Source organism: Ovis aries, chromosome 4 (assembly GCF_016772045.2).
Source record: "Ovis aries strain OAR_USU_Benz2616 breed Rambouillet chromosome 4, ARS-UI_Ramb_v3.0, whole genome shotgun sequence".
In the NCBI taxonomy this organism is placed as follows: domain Eukaryota; kingdom Metazoa; phylum Chordata; class Mammalia; order Artiodactyla; family Bovidae; genus Ovis; species Ovis aries.
Genome location: NC_056057.1, coordinates 28,267,011 through 28,291,074, shown reverse-complemented (window position 1 = coordinate 28,291,074; position 24,064 = coordinate 28,267,011). Strand labels below are relative to the sequence as shown.

The 24,064-nt window shown below is 35.0% G+C and overlaps 1 protein-coding gene across 20 annotated transcripts in view; it reads right to left on the bottom strand.

Annotated features, from left to right (window-relative positions):
* The window catches only part of HDAC9 (histone deacetylase 9), a 1,063,328-nt gene that overhangs the window by 352,312 nt on the left and 686,952 nt on the right, over nucleotides 1-24,064 (bottom strand).

Sequence of the window (24,064 nt, the reverse complement as noted above, 5' to 3'; positions counted from 1 at the left end):
AGCCAGGCTCTGGAAAGGAACTGACAGGATTCCTTGTCAAGTGGTGCCTCATTCCAGTTACTGCCTCTATGCTTTTCTCAAGGATGTTCAGGCTGTTTGATAAAATACTACTGTTTGATGTCAATAAATCTTGATTTAAGGTGATAAAATGACCCACGGAAGAATGCCTTAAACACATCATCCTCCTTTCTGCAATATATGCAAGAATGTAATTCCTTTTCTTAATAACATTTGCACAATTTGGATTATTCCCTCTCCCTAGATATAGTTGGCAAGTACGTGAAAAATGCTTATTTGAAGTCAGCCATAGCCACAGAAAAACACACCACTCACCAAACCAGCGATATCCTGTTTAAATCAAAGGAAACTAGGCTGCTCATGATTCTAACGACCATAAACAAAACACTGACCATAAATCCATCATGCTAAGCACTAGTCTTTACTGCTACCATGGTTGCACACAATTGGCCAGGACCATCACTGCAGTAAACCCATAAACCAACAAAAGCTTTACTCTCAGTGTGAAAACCTCTCCAAGAATATCAGGCACTATTGCCTGGTTAAACATTTTCAATACATTTCTAAAACACTTCTGAGGGGATTCGTCAACTCTTGTTTTTCTTCCTTTCTAAATTTCAATCATTCTACCCTGACCATTTAGATTTTCTGCCACAATTACCACTGACCCTTGTGAAACAGCTTTTCAGTCATACCCTATTAGAAAAAAGCCTACTCACGACCTCAAAATTTGGGGATTTTGAACACAGTGATGAGGCCATGGTCTCTGGAATCTCTCAGCTGCCCCCACCACCATGTCTTAGTTCACCTCATTATTTATTCCAGAGTGAAAGAGGAAAATATGTTTAATGGGAACTTGCTACAGTGTTAGAAAATTCCCCAAATCAAAATTAAGGATTCCTTCCTTGATGGTCAAGCAGGCTCTAGCAACAAATGTTTATGCATTAATGGTATTTATGTACGTAAGTTATTTCTCAGTGTAAAACACAGTTTGCATTAAACCTTACTTTTTATTTAGCTGTTCCTACATATTAGTTTTAAAATATGAGAGAGAATGCAGATTTAGAAGCAATAAAATGAAATCACTTTTAAAGTAGTCTGTAATTGAGACGTCCCTTAAACTACCTTCCCCTAATTTTTTGTAAGTTGGGGATGTTTTAATTTGTTTCAATGGAAAATGGTACGTGCCAGGTAGCTAACAAAAGTCCAAGTGTCTCATGGAAAGATATTTTCTTGTCTTAACTTTTCCTTGCAACTGTTAGGGTCCTTGTCATTTGACTTCCTTTCAGCTAGTGACCTCTGCCCCACTCCAATTTAAAGATAAACGAAAAGACATTTTCCCCTGGGTGTGCACTTCTAGTTTTTTGGTGGAAGCAGTTGGATCCAGTTGTCTTAACCAATCACCTCCTATTTGAAAAGATTTGTGGGGTGTGTATCTGTGTATTGGGAGAAGAAAATTAAGAATGAAGTAAACAGGAAAAAAAAAAAAAGGATGTGCCAAGTCTAAGAAGTGGGCCCAAATCCAATACCAAAATAAGAAAAAAGGAAAACCATAAGAGATAATAAACCAGAAATCTTTCAGGGCTTAGCTTTCATCATCAGTATATGTAGGTGTGTGATAATATTTCTAAGATGATTTAAACGTGTGACTGGAATTGGAGGTAAGCAAATAATCTTCTGTGCACTCACATTGTATTCACACAATTTGTCTGTAAATACACTAGAAATGGCGCATTTATTATTTAGAAGGTCACAGGATAGCATTTCCTGTGTCCCTGGTAGCTTTATACAACAGCATTTTCCCTCGATAATTTTTTGCTCTCTGAGGATATGATACCCTTTGGTATTGCTTTTGAAATTCTACCATTTATTCCCCTTTTTGATAACAAACTTAAGGAAATAATAATAAAGTAATATCAAAGCAGGGATTAGAAAAAGAAAATTAAATAGTACACACACATATCTACAGATAATGTGTGTGCATATGGATGTTGTATACATAGTCATTTTTATTCAATTTTCAGGTTATATTAGGCTGTTTGTGGAGTTTCCCTGGCTGTGGTTAGCTTAAAGGGAAATCTGATAACTACCTCACTCCATCACACATTACATTATGGAAAAACTCTATAAAGTCAAGAGTATCTAGACAGATTTTATAGTAGATAACAGGGGAAATTTATTGGGTAAAAACTAAAATGATGTTTATTACAAGAGACCACACCTCAACATGCCATGGAGCAAAATGTCTCCCTTGTGAGAAAACATAATAAAATACGTCCATCTAACTAGCTGTGAAACCCTGAAGAAATACACAGCTTCCCCTCTTCCTCCCTTTTTGAATTCCTTTTTATTTTGAGTCAGGCTATCTTAGGCCACTAATTAACCTTGGGCCCTCGAGGTCACCTCTTTGGATCCATTCTATATATACTGAAAAGTTTTATTTCTCAGTGAATATTAAAGATACCTGAAATATGGTCTAGGCTGCCAAAATAATGATTTATTACATCTGCTAAAATGCCTTGAGCTATAAAAATAAAAAAACACACAATTCATTAAAGTAATTTTGAATAGCACAGGTATATTTACCTCAATATAGAAATTTCTTTCTCTTCAATGGGGAGAAGACTAGATAGTGTCAATTATGCCTTAAAAATATTGTCATAATTAATTCTTACATCTTTGGATATCTGTTGTTTCAAGAATCTTAAACTAGTCCGCGGCTCTGAATACACTGAGGGAACTAGCATGACTGGTGACTTGAGTTTGGAAGGTTAATAGGTTTATGTAAATTACACCTACTTAAAGCAATTAAGCTAAGACTACTTACTAGCTCCAACACTGAAGAGCTTACTGCCTGTGCTAGAAAGTGTGTTGACCTAGGAAATGCGTACACATACAAGCAACACTGACAAAGCTAAATTATGAATTTTGATGGGACTGGAAAGCATAAACATATGTTAAATATTTATATTAAATTAGAGGGCATTTGGAAAAGTCAGTCTCTAACAGTTACATTATAAACAGATGAACTCCCAGAGTTCTACCATATCTGTACCTATCGTCTACACCCAACTCCTTTTATCTAATAATATTTGTATATGATATGTATCTGCCTCCAACCAGATTATAAGCTTATTGGAGCCAGGGAGGATCATATACAACGCTTAAAACAATGTCCTACACATAATGGATGCATGGTAAGGAATTAACAAATAAAGGAATGAAGACTTAAACTAGCTTAGTTAACATTGTTTTATGGGCATTTTTACATGTAAAAGAGAGAAGATCCAACTTTTTCTTTAAATCTAATGTTTCAAAATTATAAACAAGAGAGAGGGAATGATTTTGTATAAATATTGGTAGGCAGAGTTGAGACTGCATAATCTCCTGGACAGGTTAAGGATATTTGAGCCAACTACGAATAACTTATGCCAAGTTAAGTATTTAAGTTTTTCTTTTGCATTTATATTAAGAGGCAAAGGGCTAAATATATATGGTGAATCAAAAACAAATTAGTAAGTAATGTGAATCTCACATTGAGTATGAAAAGTAAGCACTAAAGATTTCAGAATTCCCAGAATGACATTTTGCAGTGTCTTCCAAGCCATGACTACTAGGATTTATGAAGTAGAGTTAAATATTAATAGAAAAATTATAAGATAATAAGCAATATATTAACCATGAAGAAGAAAAGCGGGGCTACAACTGTGAAGCCACTCATACAATGACATCCTGACTATAATTAATTTTCATTTTTCACCTTCAACTTTTCTTTCTACAAGTGCTAGCATATTCTCATTAAAATGACTGGGAGCAACTAGAAAGACTTGGCTGAAAATTCAGTGTAGTAGTAACTAGCTTTCTGATTATGCAGATGAAGAAATTATGGGTTGAATTTATTCAATGATCTGTGAATAAGATCTCAGTCTCTGTTAAGTTACCACAAAGTAGCTGTGAGACATTACACCATCACTCAACTTCTCTGGTTTGGACTGGGGTTGAAATCTGAGCTCTATCATTTTCTAGATGTACGAGTTTAGGCAACTATTTCACTGCTCTGAAGCCTACATTTTATTATCTATAAATAAGAGATGATGATTAAATGATATATGTAAACTGCTAGGCCAGGTGACAGGCATTTAATTAATTCTCAAACATACTACCTTTCATTGCTGTTATTTTCATTATCTAACATCCTTGCCAATAATATTTTGTTATTCTGTATATACATTATATAAAATATAAATATTTTATATTGCTTTCTATAAAACTTTAAATACTGGCATATACTATTTTTGCATGTATTTTAGGACTAATTTGGGCTATTTTCATTCATGAGGAATAAAAAACTCTGTCAGCATAGAAGGTGCTTCTTCCATTGTCTCTCCTTTAGTCTATTTGTCAATTCTGGTTCAAAAACAGTAAATCAGAATTCATTTGCCTTTTCTTTAAAATCTTCAACAAGCTTTTAGAAAAAAAAAGAAAAGGAAATAATATGAAGTAAAAGAGAAAAAGAAAAGAGATATTTAAAACACATATAATGAAGTGAATTGCCATGCTGTGTACCTGAAACATGGTAAGTCAACTATACTTCAATAAAATAAATGTACTTTTAAAAAAGAAAAAAAAAGAGACAGAAAATATCTAAAATATCTAAAATATATATATAATGGACATTCAATATGGTCTACCTGCCTGATAGTTGTCAATAAACATGTAAATATTTTTCATCTTTATTTGTCAGACTGGGTTACATATATACACACATATATATAGACACATAGACATACATAACTATGTTAAAGTATACAAATATATGTGTTCATGTATCAGATTATTTTATACACCAACTGTCCTCTGGGAAGGAAATAAGATTCCAAAGACCAATGAAGAATAACCAATCCAATCACTTTTAGGACCTTAAGAATGACATTATTTAAAAACTGGATAACTTAATCAAATGAAAAGCACAATTACTAGTATATAGTTCAAAAGACGCCTTTAAATCACCTAAACAGTATCAACTGCTGGGTTAATCAAGGTGCTTTCAATAACTCATTATAGCTTTCATAAAAGTTCTTGGTTGGCACTAAAATTTATCAAAATTGATTTTTTGATCTTCGCAAGAGAATACTGCTTACTCTCCTATTTTAGAGTAAACAAAACGTGAAAAGTATTTTTTTTTTAAGTTCTACAATTGCAGGCAATAGATGTAAAAAATACTCATACTGTACTACATCAAACTTAAAAACTTTGATGCAGCAAAGGAAATAATCAACAGGGTGAAAAGGCAATCTGTGGGGGAAAATATTTGCAAATCATACATCCAACAAGAGACTTAACATATAAATATATGAAGAATTCTTATAACTCAACAATAATAAAACAACCTGATTAAAACACTGGCAAATGACTTGACTAGACATATCTCCAAAGAAATATGGCCAAAAAGCATACGAAAAGATGTTCACATTATTTATTATTAGGGAAATGCAGATCAAAGCCACATGAGACATCACATCATATCCAACAAAATGGCTATTATTAAATCAAACAAACATAAAGTAACAAATTCTGGCAAAGATATGGAGAAATTGGAACTCTTGTGCACTATAAGGATGAATGTAAAATGGCACATCCACTATGGAATATAATATGAAGCTTCCTCAAAAGAAAAAAAAAAGAATTATGACATGGTCCAGCAATTCTACTTCTTAGTACACATCCCAAAACACTGGAAATAGAATCTCAAAGATATAACTGTACACCCATGATCACTGAAGCACTGTTCATAATAGCCAAGGGGTGGGAGCAAGCTAAATACCCATCAATGAATGAATGGATAAAGAAAAATGTGATGTAATATTATCCAACTCTAAAAAAGATGGAAATGAAATCCTGCCATATGGATGGAAATCCTGTCAGGGTGGATGAACCTTGATGGCATGATGCTAAGTGGAATTAACTAGTCACAAGAGATAAATACATATATGCAGTATGTGAAACAGTAGTCAAGATCACAGAAACAAAGTAGAGTGTGGTTATCAGGGACTGGAGGATATGGGGAATTGAAGAGTTTTCCAGTGGGTATAGAGTTTCAATTCTGAAGCATAAAATAACTCTAGAGAGTTGTTGTATAACAATGTGCATATCATTAACACTACTGTCCTGCACACTCAAAAATGGTTAACAGGTTAAATTTTATGTTTTTTTGACAATAAAAATGTTCCATAAATGGAAGCATACTTACATATGCTCATACTTAATTGCACTTAGAAAACTCATCCCCCATATATTGGCTCAGATTTTGATAACTATAGCTTGTAAAAAGTAGAGTTGAAATATAATAGTTAAAAATGTAATTTCTCCCTGAAATATTCTCTTATTTTAATGAACCAGTGAAAAAATACTAAAGTCCCCTCAATCTTAAAGGAAATAGGTAATCTCTTTGATAAATCTTCTCCACTGTCATATAACAAACAAAAGTATCAACTCATAATTATCAGTGGAAGCTATTTTTTGGAGTAATTCGGTGTACAGAATAGCATGGGAACCTCAAGCTTCTCCCTATGGTCTTAAGGATGTCCAAGGGACAAGATGCCAAACGCTTTGCTGAGCTCTGAGTTCTATCCACAGGTAGCAATGGTTGTTGGAAAGAACAAGAACAGTTGATGTGGATTTTGGTCATAGTTGAGCAAGTTAGAGGTGTAAGACTTTCATCAAGACCTATAAGGAATTTTGGGGCTTCCCTGGTGGCTCAGCGGTAAAGAACCCACCTGCCAATGCAGGAGATGTGGGTTTGATCCCTGGGTAGAGAAGATCCTCTGGAGAAGGAAATGGCAACCCACTCCAGTATTCTTGACTGGGAAATCCCATGGGAAGAAGAGCCTGGCAGGCTACAGTCCATGGAGTCTCAAAGAGTTGGACATGATTGAGCACATATGCAGATTTTGTACTTTATCTCTATTTTTACCATGGTGGCACAAATGACAATGTAACTTATTTGTTTATCTGTCCATTTCTCTATGGAATGGTAAATTTAGAAGTCTTTATGGGTACCTATCTTGATATTCTATACTCATCTTCTCAGAACCTGGCTCAAGTCCCAGTACACATTTACTGAATTGGTCTGAACTACTACAGTTTATAAGGCTGAAGTGAAGTGAAGTTGCTCAGTCGTCTCCGACTCTTTGCGATCCCATGGACTGTAGCCTACGAGGCTCCTCTGTCCATGAAATTTTCCAGGCAAGAGTACTGGAGTGGGTTGCCATTTCCTTCTGCAAGTGATCTTCCCAATCCAGGGATCGAACCCAGGTCTCCCGCATTGCAGGCAGACGCTTTACCATCTGAGCCACCAGGGAAGCCCTTATTAGGCTGAATGGCAATTTAAAAATGAAAAAAGAGATGAAGGACATTAGGCAGTTTACACATATCACACACTTGAAAGTGTGCATGAAATAAAACTTTAGGCTGATGTACAAAGAAAATTTGGATTAATGTTTGCTACAAGTGCAATTAACTCATAAGTTAATAAGGTTTTAATTAAAAACCCTCTGACACAGCTTGATTTTTTCGTAAATATCTATATGAAATTGCATAATTACCCTCACCATGGTTATTCTTTTTTAAAAAAAAATATTAGAATTTTTCAAGGGTTATATTTTCTAGATGAAACCAACTTGTACGAGATTGTACCTATATTCAAGTCTTTGTTTAAGTTAATAACAAATACAGTTTCCTTAGAAAATATTAAACGGATCTATATATCTGAGTTATCTGTCACTTCCTTGCTAATTTCATTTCAAACCTCAGTCATGTTTTACTCAATAAGTTTTTTTAAAAAACATCAATATTGAAAAACAGAGCTTCATGAAGAATAACTGTATTTCTGTCCTAAGTTTATTTTTCTGTAGAGAATATGAGTGTTTCTCAATAATAGAAAAATATTCATTGTTAAAAAGTTACCAGCAATGTGAATTCTCTTGAATGGATATTACTTCATTCTCCAATCAGCGTGTGGTGGTATGTGTGTGCCCTCAGAAAATCATATTTAGGTGGTGCTAGTGGTAAAGTGTTCCTGCCTGGAGAATCCCAGGGACGGGGGAGCCTGGTGGGCTGCCATCTATGGGGTCGCACAGAGTCGGACCTGACTGAAGCGACTTAGCAGCAGCAGTGGTAAAGAACCTGCTTACCAACGCAGGAGATTTAAGAGATGCAGGTTTGATCCCTGGGTCTGGAAAGAGGGCATGGCAACCCACTCCAGTATTCTTGCCTGGAGAATCCCCATGGACAAAGGAGCCTGGCAGGCCATACAGCGCATAGGGCTGCACAGAGTCGGACATGACTGAAATGAGTTAGCACACACAAACATAGATTAAAAAAAAAATTAGGTGAAAAATTAGCCATTATAAAGAACAATAGAATACAATAATGAATCTGAAAACAGACACAATTTTGAATATTTAAGTACCATTACACTGAAGAACTGCTTATGAAAAGCTACAAGAGATAAAAAAAAAAACATGCAGCTTTCACTTTACTGTGGAAGTTTGCTTGCTCTTAAACAAAACTCAAAATCCTTGTAGATCAAAGGTCCCTAACACCTTGCATGAGTGGTGGGACCCATATTAACAATCAGGCCATCATACAAGTCTGTATTATTATAAATGTACATTGTAAGAATTGAATTGGTTAAGAGGATTTACATATTTAGGTTTTAATTCTCTTTTCTTTACCACTTAACTTGTATTTTAATTAAAAAATGATTTAAAGATAAGGATCTTATTTGCAAATTCTATCAAAATAAAATCTGCAAAAAATGTTGTCAAAAATTCCCAGTCTACTCAAATGAAATAGACTTATTATTAGCTTTAGAACAAAGGTATTTCCTTTGAGACTGATGGTCATGTATTTAATACAGGTCCTTTGCTTTGCTCCAAAGGCCAAGTGATGTCAGAAGGTGGGGGCTATAATATCTGGGATAGGAGTACACCCTGAGTAGGTGCTCCATGTGGTTTAACTGAATTGTGAATGTATCTAAATTAATTAAGACTCAAATCTTGGACACCTAATTTTAAAATGTGGATATTCAGATGTGTTTATTACCTTGGGCAAGTCATTTTGACTCTTGGAAGTTGCTTAATTTAGCTGGAAATTTAGGCAAAAGTCCTCATTGCAAATCAGTTTCAGAATATAATTTTAAATCTTCTGTTTTTTCAAGTATTCTTCACTAACTTTGAAGTTTGAAGAAATTAGGAATATAATTGAGACTAAAGTATAATTAAAGAGAATCGTTAAAATTTGAACACATTAATTTAAAAATGTAAAAAATATCTTTGACCCTGAAAGAAAGGCTAAAATATTGGGAACAAGTCTTGAAGTGATTGAATGTTTTAACCATTGTACTTCCTGTGAAACCAAAAGTAAACTAAAATATTCTTGCACAAAGTATCAAATGAAATATTTTCTTCTTTGGCAATAAATTCACACTGTAAGATTTAGTGATTTGGCAAGATGAAGAAAATCACATTAAACACATTCATGAACAAAAAAGAAAAAAAGGCTTGATTTAAAATGATAGTTTGTCACCTAAAATAACTCAATAATAATTGTTTTGAGTTTCTACTAACAAAGTAGTAACTAAAATTTTCTGATCAGAAAATGATAACATTTTCAACTCAATATTAAACCATGAAGAACAGCAGCTCTTCTTCATAGCCTCTATATTTCTTTTTCTTCTTCCTAAGGCCAAAATGTCATCATTTTTTTTTTTAAGAAAATCAAAGCCAAATGATAAAAATGCAAAGATTTGGTTAAACAAACAGTCAGAATTTCAGTAGTTTTATCTGCAGCATGCAGAGCAACCAAACAAAGCCAAGATATTGTCCATCTCTTTGATAGACAAAGAGCCTCAGAGGTCCAGAGTGACATGCCCGAAGGCTGGCACGTGATTTGGCTAATTAAATTAAATAGCAGGAAACAGCTTTTCCATATGCTACTGCCTGGCCACACACAAACTGTAACAGTAAATCTTTTATACTAGTCAAGGAAAATGTAACCATTAAACAATATACAGTATCAACACACCATCCAAGAATCATAAGTTGCATAACCACCTAAACTCCCTGGGCTTGGACTTTAATGCCAAATGCCTAAAAACTTCCTAATTCACTTTAGGAGCTACTGAAAAGCCCATGATAATTAAAGAGAATGAAAAAGAAACTCCCCTAAGGTTTACCAACACTTTAACTTAAGCCAAGATTCTGTTTTAAGGATATATTTCTACACAAAATTAAATCAAAACCTCAATACTTCTGAATCAGAGTTAAAATTAAATCTATTGCTCATTTACCATCAATTTTACATCCTCCCTCCCCATAATCGATTGAAAATAAAGAGATCTATTGAAAAAAGGAATAGAGCTTATGGAATCTCTTGAGAAAATTCTTCTTCCATGCTCTCTCTAATTCTCATCCGATTACATAATCTTCTCTAAGTCAGCCAATAAATTCTAGGCTTTTGATTAAGACACCATGATTTTAAACATATCTATACTTTCAAGTTTCTAGAAGAATTTTTCTGGTAGGTGTTATCCTTTTTTATCAATCATGATTTTTATTAGCATTGATTTCTAATGTAAAGAACACAAACTATGAAATAGTAATTGTGTGTTACATAAAGAAGTAATTGTGTCTTACATAAAGAAGTATGGTGATGGAAAACTAGAGGCAAGAAAACTGCTTCATAGGAATCCTAAATTAGAAGATGGTAAGATAATTTTAACTTAAAGACACAGAAAATTAACAATCAGTGAAGATCATGTCTCTTTTTAAACAGAAATATTAAATACGTGGTATAATATACGGAAAAGGCAATGGCACTTCACTCCAGTACTTTTGTCTAGAAAATCCCATGGATGGAGGAGCCTGATGGGCTGCAGTCCATGGGGTTGCGAAGAGTCAGACACGACTGAGTGACTTCACTTTCACTTTTCACTTTCATGCATTGGAGAAGGAAATGGCAACCCACTCCAGTGTTCTTGCCTGGAGAATCCCAGGGATGGGGGAGCCTGGTGGGCTGCCATCTATGAGGTCACACAGAGTCGGACACGACTGAAGCGACTTAGCAGCAGCAGCATGATATACAAAAGTAAGTGGTATTCAGTATTTTTTTGGTAAAATTTTCTTTTATGGTAGCTAGTATTCAGATGTTCTAAGTATTTCATTATTTATGCTTTTCATACTTGAACTTAAGAATTTTCATTAGATTTATGATTTTTTACTATAAATATATGAAAGAGTTTACTGAATTGATGAACAATAATCTAATAAGATTATGGTATAATCTTTAACTACAAAAACATGCTCAATTTACTGGGATTCAATATTACTCAGAAAATAAAAGGGGGGGATTAGCTGGGGAGAGGGAAGGACAGAGAAAGAAAGAAAGGAAGGAGGGAGGGAGGAAATCAGAGAGGGAGAGAGTGGTGGACTCTAACTCTTCAAATTGGTTTGAAATGTTTTTGAAAATTTGCTGGCATTGCTGTTTTTAACTTGGTTTATTCTATATAATTGTAGGATGCCAAAAGGTCATCTAATACAGACAGGTTAGCGATGCCCATTCAGGCTATGTGTGTACACTCTAGAAATCGATAAGAAACTATTAACCTTTGTTCCCTTCATGTATGCCTTCAGAATTAATGCATGAGTGTGCTAAGTGGCTTCAGCTGTGTCTGACTCTTTGCGACTCTATGGACTGTAGCCCACCAGGCTCCTCTGTCCATGGACTTCTCCAGGCAAGAGTACTGGAGTGGGTTGCTTTTTCTGTCTCCAGGGGATCTTCCTGACCCAGGAATCAAACCCTGGTCTCCTGCATTGCAGGCAGATTCTTTACCATCTGAGCCACCAGGGAAGCTGAATGTAAAGATAACTAAAAATCCAAGAAATTTAAAGCCTAGGAGAAAATAGTCAAGCCATAAGGAAGAACTGACTTGGTAGAAGCCTGTTAGTGATCAGCTTTGAAAGTGAAGCCAGGCCTAAGAGTGAGCTAAACCAGCTCCTTTCTCCTCCCCAAAATATTATATTTGTCTCTTTATACTTTACTGAATCCCATCTTCCAGTTTCCATCCTCAACCCTGCCCCAGGGCGCAAGGCTAAGATTGTTAACTCCCTAGGATCATCTCAGACTGTTCAGTAGAGGCCCAGAGAGTTCACCACTTAGTGAGAGAGAAAAACCAGAGTTAGAGTCAATAATTCTATAGACTTGCTCTAACAAAATTGAAAGACAAGTCTCGAAAAAGCTAAAGTGATCAATATTCTTTAAAGAAAGACGATTTAAATTATCTGACATCTAATGAAAATTTACTACACAGTGAAAGGAGTAGTAAGACAAGAACAATATCTAAGAGAAAAATTAAGCAGTAGTAGCCGACACAAAAATGGCAGAGAATACAAAAGCAAAAAATAGACTTAAATATAAATATGCTCAAGGATTTAAAGGAAAATATGAATATAATGAAGACATAAATGGAAATTATATATAAGAACCAAATGGAACTTGTAGATCTGAAAAATACAACACCTTAAAATGAACAATTCGATGGGTGTGACTAAAAGAAGTTTTCACTAGGAAGAAAAGATGAGTACAGTAATATAAACTACACAAACTGAAATAGAATTAAGTGTAATAAAAAATGCCCAGAGACTTACAGACTTGTGAGACAGTATCAAGCGGTCTGATACTAGGTGTAACTGGAGTCTCCAAAAAGAGAAAGTGAAAATATTAGAATGAACAATGCTTGACATTTCCCCCAAATTTTAAAAAAAGTGCAAAGCCACAGATACAAGAAGCTCAGTGAACAAAAGCAGAATGCAAACAAAGAAAATGGCACAGAGGTAAATTCAAATCAAGTTGTATGTGTAAAGGCTTAAAAACAAGCAGAATAAAAATACATTATCTGATTTCAAGACTTGCTATAAAGCAATGTTAATCCAGATTCTGTGGCTTTGGTGTAGATGTGCTTCCCAGGTGGTGCTAGTGGTCAAGAACTCGCCTGCTAATGCAAGGGATGTAAGGAAACTCGGATTAGATCCCTGGGTCAGGAAGATCCCCTGGAGGTGGGCATTGGAAACCCACTCCAGTATTCTTGCCTGGAGAATCCCATGGACAGAGAAGCCTGGAAGGCCACAGTCCATAGTAAGCAGAGGTAGACACGACTGAAGTGACTTAGCATGCACACATGTAGACATATAGATCAATGGAATACAGGAAAGAGTTCATAGATTTGCTCACACACATAAGTTCAATTGATTCCTAACAACACCACCAGGATATTTCAAAGGAACAAGCACAATTCTTACAAAAACTGGTGCTGAAAACTTTGGCTACCCTAGGTAAGAAAATGATCTTCAGCCTTCCTTCATACACAAAATTATATGACTCAAAATGGCTCTTTGCCTTAAACTTAAAAAATAAACTAAAAGGAGAGAATATAAAAGCAAATCTTTCTTGGATAGGACACTAAAGCACTAATCTTAGAAGAAAAAAGTGACAGATTGGGACATACTAAAACTCAAACATTCTACTCTTCAAAATAAAAGACAAGCTATATAGGTTTAGGTGAAAATATTTGCAGTGTATACATACATCTAGAAATGAACTGTGTCCTGAATATATGTTACTCCTATACCCAATAATAAAGACAAATGTTTCAATAAAAAATCATGCAACATAACTGAATTGACAATTTACCGAAGAAGATCTACAAATGGCCAATAAGCACAAGAAAAGTAAGTCAAATCATAAGATACCAGGGAAACCCAAAGCCACAAGAATCCACTACACATCCACTAGAATATATAAAGTAAAAAAAAAATCTGAAAATACCAAGTGCTGGCAACAGAAATTCTCATACATAGCTGATGACAGTGAAAAATATCCAACGACAAATATTTTGGCAGCTTTTTAAAATAAAGCTAAATATACACTTAACATACAAATCAGTACTACTAACCCTAGGTATTTACTCAAAGAAATAAAGGCAATTGCCTACTAATACTTGAATACAATATTCACTGCAGCTTCACCCATAACTGTCCATACTTGGAAACAACTTACATGCCCATCAATGGATGACTGCACAAGCAAATCGTGGCATACTGATATAATGGAATACTATTTGGCAATTTAAAAAAGACCATTTTACTGGTATGCACATGGATGGATGTCAGAAGCATTTTTGACTAAAAGAAAAGACTGAAAATATCACAGACTTTTTATGTGATTTATTTATATGAAATTCTAGAAAAATCAAAATTAATGTGCAGTGACAGGAAACAGATGGTTTGCCAGTGGCCCAGTAGAGACTGGGGGTGGGGGATTGATTAAAAAGGAGCAGGAGAGAACTCTTTAAAGTGTATAAACATTCTACATCCAGATTGTGATGTATATATTTGTCAAAATTCACCAAGTGTACATAGATATAAGCAGATTTTTGTATGTAAATTATACTAAAAAAAAAGTAGATTAAAAAACCAATATGGTTTAGGCTGTTAAAGTAACCAAAGTAAAATCTCATTTCAAAAATTTAATCCTAATTATGATGGGGGAAAAAAAATCCAGAACTTTAAAAATTGAACATATTCTAGGGAAAAATATCCCGGCTTTTTAAATCTGCTTCTCTATTTAATTATGTAGAGGTACAACTAACTATTGCACATACATAAAGCTATAGGATATACAGAAATACTTAAAATATATATCAGGTAAGGAAGATAAAAAAAATAAAAGAATAAAGTTGGATATTTTCACAAGTTTGTCAGGTAATTCAAGCAATGAAGTAAAAATCAAACCATTTAAAATGTATATCAGAAAACTAAGTGCTAAATTTAACTCATAAAGTATAAAGCAGAAAAAGGAATTTGATAGCACCACTATACCATGACCAGGACATATCTAAAATACTAAAAATACAGTGTGAAATAAGTTTCTTTATCACGTTAAGTGAAAGTGATAGAGAGGACTGATGACTATTCAAACTTAGGAAGCAATTCACTTAAGATCAAGAAATCATTGCAAGATTTCTTGTTTCAAGATGGAAAGGCTTAGCAAACCAAACCAGAGATAACAGAGCCCCCACTTTGCACACCATCCCAGATGAATACCCCTCAGAGCATTTTCTTAAGAAACAAAGACAGAAATTTCAGTACTCGTTTATTTCACTCTGTTTTGAAAAAGAGCCCAATGCAAATATGAGAAGAAAATCTGTCACGCAGGCTCCTAGGCAAGGCAGATTTTCAGAGTTTTGCTTCTTGATCCTGTAATAGGGTGGGAAGAACTGAGTATCAACAGCTTATCTGAAGACCCCCCCCTAAAATCAATTATTTTCCTAATCTACTCTTTGGAACTAAGATCATGTGCATCATTTATACCTAGAGTTGACTTAAATTTGGTGAATCCTTGGTTGAAAAATGATGAAATAAATCTGGGGTTCTTTTTATGGGAGGTGAAAGGAGACAGATGGAAAGGGAATGAGAGGAAGAGAGGAGACAGGTACTCACAGGGTCTCCCAAAGAACAATCCAACTAGGGTACTGCCCCTCGAGTCACGAAAGGGCTGCAGTTCAATTGATTCTAGACTGCTCACTCGCAGTCCTTGGGACAGGGAGGAAGAGCCGAAGCTGCCTCCTGCAGGGACCCATGCCGTGTATCTACTGCCATTTTCTGAGTGAGCTGGAACATCGAAAAGATGGGGAAGCACTGTTCTTAGGTTTCTTTAGTCACTGAAGAGAAAGTTATTCATTATTATAAAGTGAAACTGAGTGTGAGCTAGGTTCCAGCCAAGAAGAAAAAAGAAAGTTACTGAAGTTTCAAGAAGTTCCTAATAATATTAATAACATTTGAAAATTTTTACTCAGCATCAATTTTGCTAGCATGCATTGGTATTACTCAAATAAATCCATTTATGTTTTATAAATCCCTGATAAAGATAAAAATTGTTAATCACACTTTATAAACCAGCAAACTAAGGCTCAGCAGAATTAAGTAATTTGGAGGTAGAGTTGCTGGCAGACAAAGTTAAGAGTTGGAACTTCAGTCCAACTAAAGAATTAGCATTGTCATCACTAGGCAGCTACACCTATAACACAGTTCCACACATGAATCTCAAGGACAGTGCCACTGTTCAAGTTTGTGGTGTACACAATCAAAACAACACAGAATTTCTAGGTTCAGAAATAGTTTTCCTTAATTAAATATGCATAAAAGTAAGGTTGATTCATTCTCTTAGTATTAATAATTTTGTCTTCTTTCCAAGCCCCAAGTTCCAAAAATTATATCGACTATATGGACATAGAAAAATTAATTCAGACATACCTCATTTTATTGTGCTTCACTTTACTGCACTTTGAAGATATTATGTTTTTTTACAAATTGAAAGTTTTTGGCAAACCTGCCTCAAGTATCTATCGGTGCCATTTTCCCAACAGCTTTATTTTCAAATTAAGATATGTGTACATTTTTTGACACACTGCTATTGCACACTTAATAGACTATAGTGTAAACATAACTTTTACATGCACTGGGAAGCTAAATAGATAGCGTGGCTCACTTTATAGCAGTGCTCTGGAACTAAATTCACAATATTTCTGAGATACCTGTACTATAAACAGGCTATGAAAATTCAGATATTGTATTTTTATCTAAACATTTCCATCAGATATTATAATTGAATAATGATTAATACAGAACACAAATTAAGAAAATAAACTCGTAAGTTCTGGGCAGTAGCAAATAACAAATTCATCAAGAAAAAAACTTCATCATTTACACCTAGCTGAAAATGAAACAGTAACTATTATTACTAGAGCCAGCTTAAGGAAAATGTTACTAATGCAGACATTCAACACAATAAGTAGTCCAACAAGTGAAAACTGAATCTACATTTCACATTAGAAAACAAAAGTGAACCTGTAATCATGACATGGAAGAAAATATCCTTTAACCATTAAGAAATCTGAATAAGAGAAATGTAAAACAAAAATCATTCAAACAGGATTTAATTGAGTACTCCAGAAATTCCTTCTGTGGTTCCAGGAGCACTGTATATTTTCCCTTGCTTTAAAAGCAAAATGATATGATGACAGAAAGGTAATAATAAAAGAAAAAACTATGTGGTAAGTCCTATGGAATTGATTCTAAGTTGACAGAGTAGTTTGGGTGGATTAGAGAAATCAGAGAAAGAGAAAATTTTGAAAAAGGAAGTTAAGGACTTTTCGGGGAGTGAAAAAGTTTGCTGAAAGTCATGCAATTGGAACTCCAAATTGGAAATTTGCCTCACATGGAAAGTGATTAAATTAAATTGGAAAGGATAAGTTACCACTCAGAATATAAAGGTTGAATTATGAGGACTGAAACTGGATGATAGCCTTTCGGTAAAGAGATTAGGAAGACGTTACTGTAGGTTATGCCTTAGAGAATGGAAAAGCGGCATTGTAACTTGACAGTAAGTTAACTGAATTAGTAAAAGAGGACACTGATAATGAAAGGAAGCTCTTGCAATGATTTGTTTTTAGAAAGGAATTTTAGTATTAATTATGGTAGTGACTGGGAAAAACAGAGCCAAAGACAGAGTAAAGAAATATGATGGCAAGGAAGGCAGAAATAGGAGTGCCAACTGCTTATAAGAGATAAAGAAGGTTAGCTGTTAGCACAGGGAACTATAGTCAATATCTTGCAATAATCTATAATGGAAAATAATCCCAAGAATAATTTATGTGTATACATTAAACGGAATCACCTTGCTATGTACCTGGAACACTGTAAGTCAACTATACTTCAATATAATATATATTTTCAGAAAAAAATAAAGAGATAAAGGAGATGATCAAAGGTGACTTGATCCCAGTGTCTCAATGGGGTTTGAGAGACAGAAATGGAAGAGTGAGAAGCAGCAGTGCACTTTCAGAAGATAAACTTATCAGCTGAGATGAGAGTAGAGTAGTGAGTGAACTGTCTTTAAGACTGACAGTATTAATACAACACATTGATAGACTCTGAGTTGTCTTTAAGGCAAACAGTAAAGAGATCCTTAAACCCTTAAGGTGCCACAGATCTCATTAACACATTTTATATCTATTTATTAGATTAAATAACAGCATTAGAAAGATATTGGCAAGAGCAAATATTCATTTGTTCAGATTTCATATCCAACTATTTCCAAAATGAGGTAGTGAGATCCATCTATTAACATGAGAGGAAGATGAGCTAAGAGCAGTGTTGTATACTAACAGAATGCAGATCACAAATGCAAGCTACATATACAATCTTAAATACTCTAACAGCCACATTAAAGGAGGAAAATAAGGCAAGAGACATAAATTTTAATAATGTTATATAACCTAATACATTAACAATACTATTTTTTATATGTAATCAATATATGTTTTCGGTGTTGTTGTTTTAGTCTGACTCTTTTGTGACCCCGGGGATTGTAGCCCACTCGGCTCCTCTGTCCATGGGATTCTCTAGGCAAGAGTACTGGAGTGGGTTGTCATTTCCTTCTCCAGGGGATCTTCCCGACCCAGAGGCTGAACACAGGTTTCCTGCATTATCAGGTGGTTCTTTACCACTGAGCCACCAGGGAAGGCAGTATGACATCATTTCTTAGGTATTAATAAATATATTTTTATACTATGTCTTTGAAATCTGATATTTTATTAAATCATATCTCAATTTGTGTCAGTCACATTTTAAATTTTCATAGCTACACATGGCTACCAGTTTGGAAATACAAATACAGGATTCTTTGCCATTAACAGGAGAACAAAAGGCAAAGACTTGAACATAATAACTTCATCACAAAATTTAAATGCAATGCAGACATAAGTAAAAATGATAACACCAAGATAGAATTTTCAAGTTATATAAATGAAGAACAATGAATTTGATTTAGTTTCTAAAGATCACAAGGAAAAAAGCATTTCTTAAAGGAAAAATACAGAACATTTTCCAGTTTATATTAGATATAATAAACATCAAGATTATAGCATTTAATTGACAAGAAAAAAAAAAACAAAGTACCATGGAAATCTTGGAAGCAACAGGGAACACCAGGATAGTGGAAAAGCAGACCAGATCAATCAGAAATGAGGTAAATGGAGACGCAAGAGCAAGTGGAGCTCAACAATCAGTAAATTCTCATCTTTAAAAAAAAAAAAAAACACAAAGCAGGGAGAAATAAAAACAATGTATATAACTCAAAAAAGATCAAATACCTAAAAGTAAGTTATAAAATTATAAAATGCTTAGAAGGAAACATAGGTACAAATCTTTGCCACATTAAGAAACATATCATAACAAGATAAAAAAAAAAGATGAATAGACTTCAATAAAGTTAAAAATGTTTGTGCATCAAAAGACACTATCAGGAAGATGAGAGGACAACCCAGGGAATGGGAGAAAATATTTGCAACTCATATACATGATAATGGTCTAGCATCCAGGTGGCACTAGTGGTAAAAACCTGCCTGCCAACACAGGAGACAGAAGAGAGTGGGTTCCGTCCCTGTGTAGGGAAGATTCCCTGGAGGAGGAAGGGCCTGGCAACCCACTCCAGTATTCTTGCCTGGAGAATCCCATGGACAGAGGAGCCTGGCAGGCTACAGTCCACAGGTTGCAAAGAGTCAGACACAACTGAAGCAACTTAGCATGCATAACCAGAATATATTTAAAATCTCTTATGACTCAACAGTAAAAAGACAGGGCAATTAAAAAACGGGCAAAAGCAAGGGAAGGAGAGCATGGGACAAACCGAGAGAGTAGCTTTAAAACATATATTACACTATGCACAATAGATAGCTAATGGGAAGTTGCTGTACAACAGGAGGAGCTCAGTTCAGTGCTCTCTGACAACCTGGTGGGGGGGGGGGAGGATGGGGAGGGAGGCGGAGTTGCAGGGGAGGTTCAAGAGGGAGGGGACATATGTATACTTACGGCTGATTCACGTTGTTGTACGGCAGAAGTCAACACAATATTGTAAAGCAATTGTCCTCCAATTAAAAATAAATGTTAAAAAATCATAATGCCAGAAAGGCTTTTCTGCCTGCCCTAGTTCACGTGGTGAGATTGTAATAAAGATGCTGAGAGAGGTTTAAATGTTTAAAAAAAAAATGGGCAAAAGACCTAACTAGGCATTTCTCCAAAGAAGATAAGCAAATAGTCAGTAACTAAATGAAAAAAATGTTCAACTTCATTAGTCATTAGTGAAATAGAAATCTAAACAACGATGAACAAACATTTCACCTCCACTAGGGTGAAAACAATAAAAAAAAAAGAAAATAAGAAAATAACAAATGTTAGAGAGGATGTGGAAAAATTGGAACTCCCCATGCATTGCTAGTGGGCATATAAAATAGTTTAGCCACTGTGGAAAACAATTCAGCAGTCCCTTAAAACTTAAACAGAGTTACCAGATGACCCAGTACATTTCACTCTTAGGTCTACATACCATCAAACCCTGAAAACATGTTAGAACAAAAATTTGTACACAAATGTTCACAGCAGCATTACTCATAAAAGCCAAAAAATGAAAGCAATCCAAATATCCATCAACTGATGAAGAGATAAGCAAAACGTAGTGTATTCATACAACAGACTATTATCCAAACATAAGAAAAATAAAGTACTGATACCTGATGAAACATGGATGAACCTGAAAATAAGATGAAAAGTGAAAGAAGCTAGACATAGACTCACAAAAAGCCACACAGTATATGATTTCATTTATATGAAATGTCCACAAAAGGCAAATCTATAGGCACATAAATTAGACGAGTGATTCCTAGGAGCTGGAAGAGAGTGTATGAAGAGCGATCACTTAACTGTACAGAATTTCTTTGAGGTGATGAAAATGTTCTGGAATTAGTAAGTAGTGATCACTGTATATCATCGTGAATATATTATTATTATTTTTTTGCTAAGTCACTCAGTTGTGTCTCACTCTGAGACCCCATGGACTATAGCCTGCCAAGCTCCTCTGTCTATAGGATTTCCCAGGCAAGAATACTGGAGTTGATTCCATTCTCCAGGGGATCTTCCTGACCAAGAGATCGAACCTGGGTCTCCTTCATTGCAGGCAGATTCTTTACCATCTAAGCCACCAGGGAAGCCCACAAATATACTAAAAACCACTGAATTCTACACTTTAAAATGGTTAAGATGGTACATTTTATGTTATATGAATTTCATCTCAATAAAACACACACACACACACACACACACAGAGAGAACATACCACAAATAGCTCAGAAATTCTGAGGAAAAATAATTTGCAAAGTCTTGGTGAATTAATACTCTATAATAGGTTAAGAGGGGTTCCCTGGTGGCGCTAGTGGTAAAGAACCTTCCTGCCAACGCAGGAGATATAAGAGACCCTTGGGTCAGGAAGATCCCCTGGAGGAGAGCATGGCAACCTACTCAAGTATTCCTGCCTGGAGAATCCCATGGACAGAGGAGCCTGGCAAGCTGCAGTCCATAGGGTTGCAGAGTTGGACACAACTGAAACAACGCAGCACGCACACACAAAGAAATTATTCAATCAGAAGAGAGAAACCAGAAGGACAAAAATCGAAGAAGTAACTGCAGTAAATACAGAAACCTATAGTTATACTACAAGTATACTCAGCCTACAGTTGAGTTAACATGCAGGTGAAACAGAACAATATACAAGAAATACAAGACAGTCGACTATGAAAACAATGAATCGGAGAATCCAAGGATTATAGGTAAAAGCTATGAAAAATCAAGACACATTTTAGGAAGTGGTTTAGGGCCCTGGCAGCCTCCAGAGCACAAAGGGCTTGAAAAACATAGATTCCTGCACTCTTAGGACAAGACCAGAACCTCTGTGCGGTGTGGTCAGAATACCAACTATCAACAGATTCCCTCAAGACCATCTCTATGCATCTTTCAATAGGAAAACCACTTAGGAGGTCTACGACTCAAGACAAACATCCTTGTTTTTCCTTTTTACAACATCTATATTGACTTCTGTGGGCTTCCCTGGTGGTTCAGCAGTAAAGAATCCACCTGCCAATACAGGAGATGCTTGTTTGATCCCTGGGTTGGAAAGATCCCCTGGTGAAGTAAATGGTAACCCACTCCAGTATTCTTGCCTGGAAAATCCCAAAGACAGAAAAGCCTGGTGGTCTACAGTCCATAGGGTCTCAAAAAGAGCCAGACATGACTTAGCAACTAAACAACAACAATCTCTTTACTTACAGCAGTGACTGAAAGAGGAAACTGATTCAAAAGAGTTTGGAAATGCTGATGGGCAAAGAGAGAGAGAAGAAAGCACTAACGATTTCATAAACTTGGACATGAAAGAAGAGTTGTTGCACAAATACAGCTCAGTGGTAGAGGCTGAGAACAAGGACTGGTATGGGATTGCCGAGGTTCAAACTGGAGCCAGACTGCCACTGACTGGGTGACCTTGATTTGATTTGACTTATTCTGTGTCCCAAGGCCCTCATCTCTACAATGGGACAATAATACTGACCCTGTAAGGCTGTTGTGAGGACTAACGTGTTAACAGATGTAAAGTGTTTATAACAATACCGAGTACATAATATATTTGCAACAGTTAAAAATAAAAGTCTTCTTGTAAATCAAATGGTCTTCCAAAGTTGCATTGTCTAAATCCTACCATCTACAAGCCTTAAAGAAATTATTATAAAGTGAGAATAAACAACTTTTAAAACATAAATAAATTCTGAAGAGTCACATTTCTCATATCCTGTTTCATTTGTCTGAGTTCTTTGATTGCCCCCCACCCATACTTTCCCTTTAAAACCCAGTTGGAGGAATGATAAATAATAAAGGGAATGGTAATCTACCTCTCAAACTCTTTATCTTGTGTGTGTGTGTGTGTGTGTGTGTGTGTATATATGAGATTCTAATTGGTTATAATATAATCGGTTATAATTTATAAACCTGGATTATTTATCATTGTTAACCCATCATTATATACCCACAATTGTATATTTCTGTTAGTGGAAAAAGTCACAAAGGAATGCCAAATTAAAAAAAAAAATACTCTTGTCCACCTATATATCTGTTGAACAGTCGGTTTCAAAAAAATGTTTAGTATCTTAATTCCTTTTTGACATATTTTAGAAAAAAATAAGTATGAAGAAACAATTTTTTTTAAAAGCTGTCTTTCTTAAAACTATATAAAGTAGCAGTCTCCATTTCAGCAGCCCCCTTCACCAAGCGGGCAGGCCTTGACGAATAGAGGAAGAGGCGTAAATAGCTATTCATTGTTGGCAAAAACTATTTTCCTCAGAAAATAGAAGCGCTTCTAACATTGATACGTACTGAAACAGTCCCTTTACACTCGTGAAATCAAATGTATAGTATAAAATCATTATCTAATTGATTTCTCCAGCTTTTTAAGGATCTCTAGAAGCAAGTAATCTTACAATTTTATAGTCCAAAGGCAGTTTTCAGGAAATTATGACTAGCATCAGTGATATTTCCCACAAGTCTGACCACATTATCAAATTTACAGGCTTACAGAATGATAATCCATTTTGTAATAGTAAATGATATTAGCTACAGAATTAGAGTAGTTTTAACTCATGTGACACTACTGAAGTTTAGATTAAGGGAACTGAAGAATATAAGACAAATATTTTTAACTTAGTGAACCAAATACACATAATAACAGATTATGAAGTAATGTTTTGCTTGCAACTGAGCAGAAAAGGAGCAATGAGCATGGCTCCTGTACGGTCCAGGCCCCTTCACCTGACTCAGGCTCCTCGTTCTTCATCCTACTATTATAATAATTGTTTCCATATAAAGGGAGGTCGTTTAATTACTCTTTTCTTTATATACTGTCACTTTGTACTTGTAGGTCAGGTTCTTACAGTAATAGATATAACTATTATGATACAGAAAATTATTCATTTTAATATTTATTGAGTGTTTGTTATATCAAGGGATTATATTAACCTTTTTAAAAAGAATTTTTAAAGTGACTGATATCTATT